This window comes from Equus caballus, chromosome 23, assembly GCF_041296265.1.
Source record: "Equus caballus isolate H_3958 breed thoroughbred chromosome 23, TB-T2T, whole genome shotgun sequence".
Taxonomy (NCBI): Eukaryota; Metazoa; Chordata; class Mammalia; order Perissodactyla; family Equidae; genus Equus; species Equus caballus.
Window position 1 is genome coordinate 11,065,670 of NC_091706.1, and position 15,716 is coordinate 11,081,385.

A 15,716-nucleotide genomic window follows, 5' to 3' on the forward strand; every position below is an offset into this window, starting at 1 on the left:
AGTGGGATTTATACCAGGGAAACAGGGATGGTTCAACATCCACAAATCAATCAATGTGATACACCAAATTAACAAAATGAGGAATAAAAAACGTGATCATCTCAGATGCGGAGAAAGCATTTCACGAGATCTAACATCCATTTATGATGAAAACTCTCAATAAAATGGGTATAGAAGGAAAGTATCTCAACATAATACAGGCCATATATGACAAACCCAAGCCAACATCATACTCAACGGGGAAAAACTAAAAGCCATCCCTCTGAGAACAGAAACACGACAAGGGTGCGCACCCTCACCACTCTTATTCAAAATAGTACTGGAGGTATAGCCAGAGCAATTAGGCAAGAAAAAGAAGTAAAGGGTATCCAAATAGGCAATGAAGAAGTGAAATGCTCACTGTTTGCAAACGACATGATTTTATATATAGAAAACCCTAAAGAATCCATTGGAAAGCTATTAGAAATAATCAACAATAACAGAAAAATGGCAGGGTACAAAATGAACTTGCAAAAATCATTTGCATTTCTATACTCTAATTACAAACTAAGAGAAAGAGAACTCAAGAATACAATACTATTTGCAATCACAACAAAAAGAATAAAATATCTAGGAATAAATTTAACCAAGAAGGTGAAAGACCTATACAACGAAAACTATTAAGGCTTTATTGAAAGAAATTGATAAAGACATAAAGAAATGGAAAGATATTCCGTGCACATGGATTGGAAGAATAAATACAGTGAAAATGTCCATACTCCCTAAAGCAATCTGCAGATTCAATACAATCCCAATCAGAATCCCAATGACATTCTTCACAGAAATAGAACAAAGAATCCTAAAATTCATATGGGGCAACAAAAGACTCCAAACAGCTAAAGCAATCCTGAGAAAAAAGAATAAAGCTGGCGGCATCACAATCCCTGATTTCAAAATATACTACAAAGCTATAGTAATCAAAACAGGATGGTACTGGTAAAAAAACAGACCTACAGATCAATGGAACAGAATTGAAAGCCCAGAAATCAAATGACATATCAGATTCAATGCAATCCCTATCAAAATTCTAGTGGCATTTTTCACAAAAATAAAACAGACAACCCTATTATTTGTATGGAACCACAAAAGATCCCAAATAGCCAAGGCATAATTGAGAAAGAAGAAACCTGGAGGCGTCATACTTCCTGATTTCAAACTATATTACAAAGTGACAGTAATCAAACAGTATGGTATTGGCATAGAAACAGCCAGACAGACCAATGGAATAGAATATCCAGAAATAAGCCAGAAATATATGGTCATTCAATTTATCACAAAGGAACCAAGAATACACAGTGGGGAAAGGACAGTTTCTTCAATAAATAGTCTTGGGAAAACGAGACAGTCACATGCAAAAGAATGAAACTGTAACCGTTATCTTACACTGTACACAAAAATCAACTCTAAATGGACTAAAGACTTGAATATAAGACCTGAAACCATAAAATTCCTAGAAGCAAACACAGGGGGTAAGCTCCTTGAAATTGGTTTCGGCAATGATTTTTTGGATTTGACACCAAAAGCAAAAATTAAAAAGTGGGACTACATCAAACTACAAAGCTTCTGCACAGCAAAGGAAACCATCAACAAAATGAAAAGGGAACCTATGGAATTGGAGAAAATATTTGCAAATCTTATATCTGATAAGAGTTTAATATCCACAATATGAGGAACTCATACTACTCAACAGCAAAAAACAAATAACCTAGTTAAAAAATGGGCAAAGGACGTAAACAGGCATTTTTCAAAAGAGACATGCAAATGATCAACAGGTACAGGAAAAGGTGCTCAATATCACTAATGCTCAGGGAAATGCAAATCAAAACCACAATGATTTATCACCTCATGTCCTTTAGGATGACTTGCATCAAAAAGAAAAGAGAGAACAAATATTAGGATGTGGAGAAAAGGGAACCCTTGTGCACTATTGGTGGGAATATAAATTGGTGCAGCCATTATGGAAAACAGCATGGAGGTTCTTCAAGAAATTAAAAGAACTACCATTTGATCGAGCAGTACCACTTCTGGGTATATATCCAAAGAGAAATCAACATCTCAAACAGATATCTGTACTCCCATGTTCATAGGAGCCTTATTCACAACAACCAAGGTATGAAGCAGATTAAGAGTACATCAATGGATGAATGGATCAAGAAAATTTGGTATATATATACACCATGGAATATCATTCACCCTTTTAAAAGAAAGAAATCCTGGGCCAGCCCAGCAGCATAGTGGTCAAGTTCGCATGCTGTACTGTAGCAGCCCGGGGTTCGCAGGTTCAGATCCCAGGCACAGACCTAGCACCACGTGTCAAGCCACGCTGTGGCTGCATCCCCCATAAAGTAGAAGAAGATTGTCACAGATATTAACTCAGCAACAATCTTCTCAAGCAAAAAGAGAGAGATTGGCAACAGATGTTAGCTCTGGGCCAATCTTCCTCACACAAAAAAGAAAGAAATCCTGTCATTTGTGATAACATGGATGAACCTGGAAGGCATTAGATAATTAAGTCAGACAGAGAAAAATAGGACATGGTACCACTTATATGTGGAATCTAAAAAAAAGTTAAAATCACAGAAACAGAGAACAGACAAGTGGTTGCTGGGGGGTCAGGTAAATAGGGAGAGGTTGGTAAAAGCATAAAAACTTTAAGTTATAAGATGAATAATTTCTGAGGATAACATGGTAACCATACCATTTGTTAATACAAAATAACATTGTATTGTATAATTGAAATCTGTTAAGAGAGTAGAACTTAAATGTTCTCACCAAAAAAGAGAAATATCTGAGGTGATGGATGTGTTAATTAACTTTCACAATGTATGCATATATCAAACCATCACATGGTATACTTTAAATATCTTACAATTTTATTTGTCAATTATACCTCAATAAAGGTAGAAAAAAATAAGATAGAAAAGACGGGAGAACAAATGAATATATCCCCAAATAATGGGGTAAACTAGATGGAATTTTATATCTGAGAAAAAGAAAAACGTGCAGATAATTAAAATAGCTTGCTATATATAAAATGTGAATCCTCAGAAGTCATTTGCTACTTTGACTACTGCAATATTAAGTATGTAGCTAGCTACCATAATTATACTTGATTTTATGCAAATGTTCTCCTATATTTCTTACTACATTGGTAATAGCAATAAAACACAGCTCTGATTATCACTTAGGGACGTGACTTCCATTGCCTGCCCCAACTTAGATTTCAACTTTGTTTTCCATTCCTGCGTTTCATGTATTCCAACACCCGACCAAATGAAAATATAGTTTTTCTTCTCCAAATATGGAGACTCCTCCCACCATATTTTGTACTCAAAAGTTTCAATACCTTCAAGACCCCATTCAAACATCAGTTTCTTCATGAAATTTATATGCACTTTATAAAAAACAATTTTAAGAGTTTCTCTAATTTTTGTCCTGAAATTTAAATTACCAGAGATTTAGGGGTGGGGAGGTGGGAATGAAGCTCATCTCTTTAACAGTAATTACTATGTTATTCTAGAAAATGGATTTTTAAAGAAATATATTGCAACCATCTCTTTCAGTAAAAGTTTAAGTGAACAATATTAGTTGCCATTATAGCTACATACTGAAAATAAAATCAAAAGGCCATAACTTCTTCATAGAACACTCCACAAGTTATCAATTGTGGGAAGCAGGGATATAGATTACACTACCTTATTCTTCGTTAAGATAGAAAGAATAAAGTAAAATAGAGAAGTGTAAAGAGGTTAAGAAAGGGAAAGAAGAGAAGAGAAGGGAGGGAGGGGGAGAAGGAAAGAAGAGAGAGAGAAAGGAAGAAATAAAACCATACTGACTACAAAAATATAACAGGGCATTCTGCCCCTTGCCATTCTTTCTAGTAAGCAAAGATTTAAAGGAAAACGCTAAAGAAATACTTTCTTTAAAAAAAAAAGACAGGCAGTAATGTGGTCAAAGAAACATCAAGAACAACACGAACGTACATTTTACATGGAGTACGCAGGAGATGTTGAAACTGCATGAGGGATTAAATACTATGGGTGTCACATATCTTAACTGTCAGCTACTCTTGAATTTTCTTTTTTGTTTATTTTGTTTTGCTTTTTATTTTGCTGCTTAGTTTATCTTTTTAGTGGCGAGGTGCCATGCAAAAGAAACCGTTTCCAGATTGTTACAATCTTGTAATAACATCTTAAGTGTGATTCAAAGTGAAAAATGTAAATAAAATTAATAAAGCAATAACTAACAATTGAAAAAATTATTTTATGGCTTGTGTCACAGTGAAATTAATATTAACCTAAGACATCATAATGTTAACATTGTTAGCTAGCAGACTTATTAAGATTCAGGACAGTAACTAGCCTAGAAAAAGTACTTAGGTTGGCTTTCCACAAAACTAAAGCAGGTCCACCTGATGTGTCAGGAATAGTAATGACATACATTAGAATGCTATGGCTTTCATATAAATTCTTCTCTTGCAATACAAGAAAAAGTTTTTAGAGTAATATGAATTACAAAAGGTATGGTATTGAGAAAAAAAGTGTCAATCGATAAGGCAGAAATCCACCTAATATTCAGAATACAGAGCCTAATTAAAATAAGTTCTTAGAGATTGAATTCTTATAGTACTTTCACATGGAAAATATTGTTTCATAGTTACAGGCTGTAATGATAAACATGAACAGCCATCTCCTGGGTCATACAATGGAAGAGATCTTAGATTGTGAATGATAGCCCAACACAGATGTGTATTACAGGTTATTCACAATTAATCTTAAAAACTTTATTTCAACAATTATAATTCACTAAAAGCTTCTAAAGTTGAAGTTTTTCACTCCATTTATGGGATATTTTGAATAAATATTTTCAACTGTTTTTGAATAAAATGTCATCAAAATTTAGAGGACTTGCTTGCAAAAATGTTCAATAACAATGCAGGATACATAGATTGATTTATCAAGTAACTCTTCAAAGAGTCAAATGTTTATGAAATCCAATTAATAAAAGGCAACAAAGAAAGCAAGCTTATAACAACACGCCAAAGTATTCTTTTTTGGATTCAACATCAGTATTGTCTCAAAAACAGTGTAATTCAGTTACATTAACTGTGCATATAAAAAATTGAAAATTTTGACAACTGTAGCTTTGTTCAGTAAAATATCAAGCCTCTTTGACTACAACTGTGAAATATACATGAACTACAACCAATTCCAAGTGTATCTTGGCTACACAGGTTACATAATTTAGTAAGAGTCCTGTTTTACCCAAGATGCTATGATCCATCAAATTTCTATTTATATTATCATTGCAGAAATAATTTTATCTTGAATGTTCTGCAGTTACATGTGTCAAACTATTGTCTGCAGCTATAATCTCCTTAAAATAACTACCAAATCTGAAAGTAACTCCTGATGCTTTTTCAGCAGATTTGTGCATTCAGACTGTCATTGTGACCATGAGAGATGCTAAATGCTGGCAAACATTTTGCGTACTAGTTATAGATTCATCAACTCAAATGAAAAACAAAACATCAGTATTTATCATGAAGCATTAATTTTCCTTTATTTGAGCTCCCTGCTGCCAAAAGGTTACAAAAGCATTACTAAACACTATGAAAAAGGAAACGGTTGTTGACAAAACCACTGTAGCAACAACATTCCTACTACTCTTTGTAGGCACTCTGACAGGACTGATTAGCCTCTATTCCTGGCAAATATTTCACTTACACCTAATCTAAAATTTTCCATGTTTCCTATTGACCCCACTCCCAGGCATGGCGGCTATACAAATCTCTCAGACCTTAGAATGCAATGTTACAACTAGCTGGTACAAGTGGCTAGCAGAGACAGCAGCATTAAATACTTCTCCCATCCCATCCAGCAAGTTAGTTGTACCCAGCCACTCATGTCTCAGCACACTTTATCAGCAAGTGCCCTTCATGCTATCTTTAAAAGAAGCTGTTAGTTACTTTCTATCTGGAAAGTGTCAGGCCTGGGTTATCACTGGATGTCTTCAGATTTAACCACATGTTAAAGTGAGAACGTTCTTCACCGCACACGTTGCTCATGCACTAATACAGACCATGGCAGAGGTTAAAAGAAAAAAAAGGATGTTCACTGAATCTATCTGGGTTCATTTTAACGGAACCATTAACGGTAGCTTATATTTAATTAAAAAACAAAAACTCCGAAAACAAATGCTAAACTGGGCGTGCCACTGGGATCACAGGCATAAACCATGACTGTCCTAGGCAAACTGGGATGACGTTCACCGTACATTTAAGTGTTATCCCCATTTAACAGATGAAGAAAGAGATGCAGGGACAGAGGCTAATTCACAGTAAAGAGAATTTATTGTAAAGCTAATTAAACTTAAGTTCAGAGCCCTTCATCTGCATATTCCCCTTCCAAGCCCTATACCTAATTTTGTAGTCACAATTTTGTATTCTTTTTTCCATTATGAAGGTCCCTCACAACCTGATCTGCTCCTATACAGAGAGGTTTAATAATTAACCCAAATTCACATAGGACTGGTTTTTTTTGCTTGCTTTGTTGGGGGTTGTTTTGTTTTTAAAGATTTTATTTTTCCTTTTTCTCCCAAAGACCCCCAGTACATCGCTGTGTATTTTTAGTTGTGGGTCCTTCCAGCTGTGGCATGTGGGACACCACCTCAGCGTAGTCTGATGAGCAGTGCTATGTCCGCGCCCAGGATTCGAACTGGTGAAACCCCGGGCCGCCGAAGCAGAGCGCACGAACTTAACCACTCGGCCACCGCGCCAGCCCTAGGACTGGTTTTGATTTGATCTGGAAAATATATAGTCATACAAGAAAATGGAAAAATAGTATTGATTATTTTTCCCCAGAAGAATCCTAACTGGTATCACTGTCTTGGAGTCTTTCACCACTGTATTCCAAACTACACACCACTACCACCACAAACAAACAGTCATAGAATACCACTTTCACTGTGGTACTTCTGAATTTGAATGACTCCTCAATATCCAACAGATCAAATTTCAACTTCTCAGTCTGGTTTTCAACCTCACCATCACGCAGACACATATACACGTTTTTAAGTATTTAAATAAGTAATCTTATCTCCAACTATTTACATAACATTTATTTTATTCTTTTTCTCCATCAAACTTTCCTTTAGCCTTGTTTCTGATTTGCCAAACTCTCAGCTAAAACTTTCCTATGTTCTACTATTGTTCACACTGTTTTTTTTAAATCATATATTTTGGCCCCTGATCTTTCAACATTTTCAAACTTTATGGAATGTCATATTCCCCACTCCCCAATAAGCTATAAATCTCTCAGAAAGAGACTAAATTTCAGTTACCTTATACTCTGACCTGGCACAGTGCCTGGTACATAGCACTCACTAAATACTTTGCACAGGTGAATATTCTAGGCCTACATTTACAAATGCAAACCTCTCCTTCACCTAAATTCAAACAGGATTTTATCTGTGTCTTTCTTATGACACGGGTTGCATTCTTCAATCTAAGTTATAAAAATAAACCTCCTCTAATTAAAACAAAAAGTCTTCTTACACTGCATGTATAGCGCTGTATTTCAGATCTATAGTTGATCCCATTCTGAATAGCATATCGAGGCCCAAAGACTGGTCACATCTTTATCTTCTCCTTTCTCTCTTCTCTTCCTACCACCTTCACGTCTGAGGTGGCTATGAATTTGGTGAAACAAGTCATCAATCACGAAATACTGAAAATAAAAGAGAATCTTTTCCAAATTAAAAAGATCAGTGCTTATACCTGTCCTCTTTCAAATTTACACCTCAATGTGACTAGGAAAACACAGGGTCTCAGTGCTGACGTAAAAGTACAAAACAAAGATTAGAGTTCTAGGTCAATGATTCCCAGACAGCTAAAAAAAAAAAAAAATTATTTAATTGGTAAGACCGACAAATGATTCATATTTTTAATTTTGTCAAGAAAGGACTTGGGACCAGCCCCGTGGCCGAGTGGTTAAGCTCGCGCCCTCTGCTTAGGTGGCCCAGCATTTCACTGGTTCAGATCCCGGGTGTGGACACGGCACCGCTCATCAGGTCACACTGAGGTGGCGTCCCACATGCCACAGCTAAAATATGTACTGGGGGGATTTGGGAAGAAAAAGCAGGGGGAGAAAAAAAGAAAGGACTTAAAATGGGAGGGGCATTTTAAGTCAAAAAAAGAATATAATTTTAGGAAAAAAAGAAAGAACCCATTAAATTGAAAAATCTGACATTATGGCTGATTAGCAAGTTTCAGGGACAGTAGACTGGGAACTGCTGTCATAGATATGTCAATTAGTTTCAGCTTAGACCAAATCTCTTTACCCTAAATGAGACTTTGTTTGAAATGAAATGTTATATCTTCAAAGACGTCCACAAACCATAACACTAAAGCCAAACCAAGTAATTTAAAAAGCAAAATAAGGAAAGCTTATTTCTTCCCTAGCCACCAGTCCCTTCCCTCACAAAAAAAAATCTTACATATGACTGGTAGACTCGCCAAACAGAAGAGCAGCAAAAAGTTAAATGTCAAGTTTCTTTTATGCCAAGAAAACTTGCAAAGACCTTTGCAATTGTAAAGACGCTCCTATCAAATGATTCTGCAATTAAACTGTATATCAGGTCCCTATAATACACAACAAGAATACCCTGGTTTGATTTAGTGTATACAATCAGGTTGCTACAACCAAAATATAAACTTGCTATAGCCTGCTTCATTCATTTCCTTGGAAAAAAGGTATAAAGCCTCTTTGCAAGTGTTTTCCTGTCTTAATGCAGACCTATCTACTGTCTGCCAAATAATCCTTTCAGGTTCTTTAATACTGCCCTCCCAACCCATCTCTTCTAAGAAGCCTTGGTAAAAACTAGGTCTCCAATTTGATAATTATCTATCTCACTTCCTTTTCAGCTTTTAAGAACCTGTGTTTCATTGTTTCTCTGTAGCGCTTGTTCTGTGCAACACTGTTATCCTTCAAGGTTTAAGGTAATTTCTCTGTTCTCTAAATATCCGTAGCCCTTTACGTGTGCCACTTTCACACTACTCGTATTTCTACATTGCATAGCATAGCATAGCCATTAAGCATATGGTTCTCAAATAACTGTCATTGATTAGCTGGGTGACCTTGGGCAAGCCACTTAACATTAACAGTGCCTCAGTTTCCCTATCAGTAAAATGAGGATAACATTTGTACATACCTCATAGGGTTCTTCTTAAGAGTAAATGAGCTAATATACAAAAAGTTCTTAGAACAGCACTTGTTATATATTAAGTACCATTTAACTATCTAGTCTTAAAATCATTCACCTAATTCAAATCTCACCATTCTACCATAAATTCTTTTTGTGGTCCAAAGTTTTATCTTTTTCTTTTTTGAATCCCACTATACAGCTTGACAATGCCCTAAACAGGGAGGCAAGTAAAAACGTATTTGTTGAATTAATTAATGCCGAATTCTCTGATGGAGCAGCTCTGAGAGAGCTTTGTAAATGTTCTCTAGTTACTCGTCTATATTTTAAGTTGCTAACAGTTCTCAAAATTTTCAAACAAAAACTAATCCTACAACAGAGGGAAATCAACAAGTACTCAAGGATGGTCTGAGACAAGGATTAAAACTTGTACTCTATAGCAGCTCCAATCAACTGCTAGTGATTACTAAGCACTGTCTCAGATTCTGAGGCCCTTACGGCCTCATGGTCAGAGTGCCATGATCAACTAATCTTGTCTACCTTTGTTTGCTGGGATAGTACAAAGTGGAGACACTCATTTTTTCATTACCAATCTGGAATTTGACCCTAACGAGCCCAACCTCCCCAAGAAAATTTATTTAAACTTCCATATTTTCTCTTACAACTTCACACAAGTTTTGCCTTTTACTCTATAACATATCCATGTTTACTTAAATTAAAAAATATATTTTCCTCCGATCTGTGAATAAAACTGATGCTCCAGGGAGATGTGTCACGTTTCTTCTGTGGTTTCTTAACCCCCGGTACCTAATATCTCCAGGTGCAGCACTACCTCATTTTGAGAAACACAATCCTAGACTACACGTTTCCTGCAGTACATTGCTTTTGCATCCTCCCACTATCAACCAAAATACTACTCCCTGAATAACCAGAAGATATATGACAGAATAATAATAGCACCTATATTTTAATACTGCTTAAGCATTTGTAAGATGATTTTGTATCTCATTTAATATTCACATTTTAAAGAATTCAAAAACATCAAATTATAGTCATGTATCAACTAAATTGTGTGACGTTTGTAAGTGAGTTTTCACTTTTCTCCAAAGTGGAAGCATGATGCAAGAACATTAGCTAGGAATAAATCAGACAAACTTCTAAAATACGATGCTAACATATCTTCAACAGGATAAATGCTATTGCTAAAATTATCAGACATCATTACAATACTTGAACACAAAAGCTGTCTTTCCTCTTATAAAATTCCTAAGAATTTAAAGGTGTTATATTCTAACCATATCATCACTGTCCTGGGTCTACTTGTGACAAAAATTGTATTTAATGGCTTAATGTTTCAATCAAAACAATTCTTTCCGTCAGGGAATTTGATCAAACGAAATTACAGGCCCACATGATTTCCATCCTAGTGGACTTGAAGGTCAACAGCAATGAACAGGTTACATAAAGCTAAACTGTCAACTCATCCTCCTTTATGTGATTAATTCTAAATACAAAACAAATTGTAAATTCTCTTGTAAGTTAAAGCAAAAAACGCTTCACTTTCCCTCCCTTGCAAAAACAAACTAAATTGGATTTATGGTGGATACGAGCCCCCACCAATGGATTTAAGGGCAGCAGGGAATGGCCTCTTCCATAACGCCTTACAAATTTGTGCAAAGATGATATATTGACGCAAAGAAATCCCTTCGAAAAGGGAGAAGCAGGGGCGAGAAGAGGGCTCAGCTGCTCAGAGGTCTCATTAGAGGAGGAGGACCCGGGAGGCGGGGGAGGGAGAGCAGAGAACCTCACCCACGGCGGGCCCCACATGTGAAGCTTTTGGAAAGACAGTGGGGGAAAAGCTGAGCTGCTTTCGGTTTAAGAGCAGAGACATGGTGCTAGGGTCCCCCGGCTTGGGGAAGATTAAAAGACCTCTCCTAGCAAGTTGCCCCCAGGCAAGGCTGTGCCCTCCCCTCCGAGGCCTAGGAAAGAGGCGCCATGATGGGAATGCACGTCCAGGGACGCAAGGCTACAGTCTCAAGCTCCAGCAGCACGACTCACCGGGAGCCCCCGACCCAGTTCATCTCCCCAAAACTTCTGAGAAGACACTGGGGTTCTGACAGCTGCACTTCAGACGGCTCCGTTCAGTGCTAAGCCACAGCTTCCTCGGTTTCAGCCCGCTCCTCTCCGGCCCACGGGCCTACAGCCCAGCCTCCCTACAGCCTTTGCGGCCTGGTTAGGCTCCTTCCGGGTCTCCCGGCAGCCTCTGCGGTTTCTGCGGAGACGCTGTCCTGAGAGGGCCGCAGAGGACGCCATGGGAAAGCAGCGCGTCCGAAGGAGGAAGAACACAGCAGTTTCAACCGGTCGGGCGAAGGAACCCTCGAGAAATGAAGTGTCGGGCTGTGGCCGCAGGGTTAGTGTTTCAAACCACCCCCACCATAGTTTTATTTACTTTGCTGTAGGTCTCAGCCTTTTTTTTTTTAGGTCAAAGAACTGACTGAGGGGAGAAAAAGAAGGCAAGAACAAAGATATGGATCCGTAATCCTCAAGATGATGTTTCCATTCCGACATCACTCCATATCCAAATCCTTTAAATATCTTTCACGTGCAGTTTCAATATTCAGTACACAGTTGTTTATTAGAAATATTGCGCTGTAGTAACTTACCATTTTGTGGGTTTCTTGGAGAGCTTGATCAAAACTGGGTTTAGCTGTAAAGACCCAAAGACTTTAAACACCTTACCGAAAAAGATCTGAAAACGAAAGTTGGATTTTACTGATCGTTTCTGTTATGTTTATATATCCTCACAAAATGTTTATCTTACACACTGTTCTATGATATTTTGGTTAGAAACTAGAAATCTCCTGTACCAAACAAATGCACACAATGGTTTTTTTTCCCCAATTGTCATGATTGTTTTCCAGATTTTTAACCTGGGCAATCTCTCATTTTCAAATATGATACATTTTCTGTTAACTCATTGGGAAATAGTGCCTAAAATATAGTTGCCTAAAATAGGATTATGTGCCCTGGTAGACATCGTTTAATCATATAAATACTGATTTTTGTCACAAAAATTCACCAAAGTATATCTATCATTGGTTTGAATTAAACCAAGTGAGTATAGCATTTCAGAACAAATTAGTCTTCGTCATGGAGTAGCTCATCGTTTTTCAGTAACTAAACCATACAGTCCAGTCAGAAGCAATGGCCCAGTGCGTTAGCCTTTCCTACTTTCAACATTTTGAAACAGGTACAAATTAACTAAATTAACTAGAAGGGGAAAATAATTTTATAGAGGATTGACTGACCTTTTAAAATATATTCTATAGGTAGAGACATAAAGGACAGGTTGACCAATCTGTTGAGAAGAGTCAAGAAGTGGGAGCTGGATAGAACCGTGTCTTCTCTCTGACTAGAGTCACTGCTTTCCTTCCAGTCACAGAGAGGCAGTGGAAGTGGTAAATTAGGCTAAGGAAAGATTAATCTATGAGATACATCCTCAGACAAGATATTTGCTGGGTTTTCCTTCACAGCAAAAGACATTTCATTATGAACCAGTTATGAGGTGGTTATTTGTAACAGATGAAATATTGACCTAAGATCTCATCTTCATTGTGTTTGTGGCTCACATGAATAAGGCTAGCATGACTGGTAGATAATGAGTCAAATGCTGTGCTATTTTAGGGCCAGTAGGGCAATTAGGTAATCTCTTGGGTCAGGAAACAGTTCCAAGAAAGGAATACAGCACAGATAAAATACTACTTAGCATTTGCTGAGAAGGAAATGCATCCCAAATCTTAAACCTTAATTTATCTTTATTGCTAAAAATTATTTACTCTCTGGTGATTTACTATCTAAACACATACATATTTTCTACATTATACATTTTTATTCATATACTTATATATGTAGGTCTCTTTATTATAAAAATTTATTTCTGATGTTTTACTGTTTATAAAGCATGTAGTTTTCCTAATATATGTGTGTATATATATAGTCTCTAATATATATATAAAGTCTATTTAATCCTGCTCTTCCATGGTTGTTGGTAATGTCCACTGTGGCACTGACATTGAGAGTATCACACTTGAGAACAGAGTAATTTGATAATTATTGCTTATTTTTTAACTTTCATTCATTTTCAAGATCTTTTTTTAAGATTATTTCTCCTCTCTTAAGAAAAATTTTAATGCTTTCCCATATACACACATGTAAAGTTGAGAAGATTGAGTGGAAATTAGGCTGAATTATGTTTACTATAGTACAAGTGACTTTTTTTCACTCTTTTTTCCTCACCTAGTTTGAAATTCAAACTAAATTAGCATTCTTTCTGCTTTAATTGCATGGCAATATAAAAAATGAAAGAAGTACCTTGACATTCTTAGTTTCTTACTTAAATGGCATATATTTCCAACTGGAATTATGTATCTGTTTTCCTATCATCTTGAATTCTTCCTCTGCCTTCCCTGAAGTCTTGAGCTTGGTCTCAGATGCTAGGACCAACCCTGACTCTTGGGGGTAGGGTAGAGTGAAGGGTGGGAGTGGAATTAAAATGGTGATAGTTACATCTGTACTTAAGCGGCTCATCGTTAGGTCAAATCTCACATTAACCTTTTCCCCAGTTCTAGTAACTGGCCTCCAACCTTCCCTGCACCACACTTCCGGTAACCAAATTTCTGTCTTTCTATCTTGATTATTTTCCTCATTCTAACAAGTCTTTCACTGAAGCCAATAAAAGCTTGTTCCTATACCCTAGCTTCATTATCAGTTGATAAACTGACCTACCTACAACTAAGTGCAGGCCTGATTCGATCTCTAACCTTCTTTGCTTCTAGATTTCCCACTGCCCTGCTCCTCCCCTGATGTGGCTGTCCTATGCCAGTGATGCAGGCCACTTGCCTCGACTGCCAGCTGCTTGCTGACCGGTGCAACCCTCTGTGTACGTGTTCTGCCTGGCTGAACATCCTCCTATCACCCCCAGCTAAGTTTACCCTGGCCCTCCACCTGTCTTATCACAGTCAGGAGATGTGACATAAAGAATTAAAGTTTATAAGGGTAAGAGATCCTTACTTTGACACATGAAAAACGTGAGATTAGGAATAAAAGATTTTGAAAATAACTACTATAACACTATGATCTCTACATACAGACTTAGAAAGTCTCAATGGAATGAATGATAGATTGTGCTGCTAATATGGCCAGCTATAAAAGAAATTTGCATGAATTTGCCATTCATGTATTAGTCAGTCTGCTGAATTGAATGCAAACAAATGAAAAGAGACCTGTGATGATTCTTGGAATTCATATAGGTACATGGGAAAGGAGTTTTAAAAGTTTAAGGCTATTGTTACTTATGAAAAGGAGAATAGTTCTTTATTCACAGTAAACTGAATAATGAAGATCATTCAACACTGAGACAGGTTTTATATTCTAGCACAAGGGTTGGCAAACTTCTTCTGAAGAGGGCCAGATAGTGAATATTTTAGGCTCTGTTTCATCTATCCAGCTCTGGCTCTGTGGCTTGAAAGCCATAGAAAATAAGTAAATAAATAAATGGCTGTGGCTGTGTTCCAATAAAACTTTATTTATGGACACTGAAATAAAAATTTCATGTAATTTTCATGCACCACAAAATATTATTATTCTTGTGATGTGTTTTCAACCATTTTAAAATGTAAAAACTGTTCTTATCTCAAGGGCCATAAAAAAATAGGTGGCAGGCCAAATTTGGCCCACTGGTTGGGTTATAATTTGCCAACCTCTGTTCTAATTTAATGCATATCTTCCCAGGCTTCCAGTTGACTAGAAATGTGTATGTATGTTGTGGGGGGTGGTGGGTGTGGGGAAGCAAAAATGTTTTTGCATATTCGAAAACACACTCATCCTTACCTAAACATTTTACATATTTAAAAGTATGCAGAATTTTGCTTGACTGTTTAGCAGTTTAAGTCCTCCATTAGGGATGTAGGGAAAATTTTTTTAACACTCTTTGTTTGAATCAAATAACCAAAGTGGGAAGTAGCCAATAGATTATCTCTAAGCCTAAACAAAACAAGCAAAACAAAAGTTTGCAAAAGACAAAGAACTCTCAAAAAATGAAGTAAGGTCCCAGAGAAGCTATTGCCACCATCTAACTCCAGTTGGATTCCCAAATGGTTAACTTTAGGTTATAAAGTCACACACCTCCAAGTAACAACTATCTAAAGGACACAAGAGGGTGGTAGAAGTGAAACACTGCTCTTTTTTATTCAATAGTCACCTTGTAAATAAATACCAGTGCATCAGATCTCCATTGCTAAAAATAGCAGTTGTGGGGCTGGAAGATTTTTATTGTAAGGACAAGTAAACATAGAGATGGAGATATAGCAAAGAACTATTTTCTATAATGCAGAAGACTTCTCTCCTATTTATTTACAAAATATGCCCTCAATTACGACTTGTCTGATAGATTCTGGGACTTCGTGAGAAACAGAGAC

At 36.8% G+C, this 15,716-nt stretch overlaps 2 protein-coding genes across 3 annotated transcripts in view; one reads left to right on the top strand and one right to left on the bottom strand.

Annotated features, from left to right (window-relative positions):
• LOC138920474 (regulator of DNA class I crossover intermediates 1-like) overlaps positions 1-11,466 on the bottom strand; it is a 78,415-nt gene extending 66,949 nt beyond the window's left edge. For both annotated transcript variants that reach the window (XR_011431670.1, XM_070248964.1), the window contains exon 1: positions 11,299-11,466. The gene's annotated coding sequence lies outside the window, so the exon portion shown is untranslated. The remainder of the gene's footprint in view (positions 1-11,298) is intronic.
• Positions 11,467-11,516: 50 nt separating this feature from the next.
• LOC138920479 (ATP-binding cassette sub-family D member 2-like) overlaps positions 11,517-15,716 on the top strand; it is a 44,986-nt gene continuing 40,786 nt past the window's right edge. Inside the window, 2 exon segments of the mRNA XM_070248969.1 lie at positions 11,517-11,650; positions 14,076-14,295. The gene's annotated coding sequence lies outside the window, so the exon portion shown is untranslated.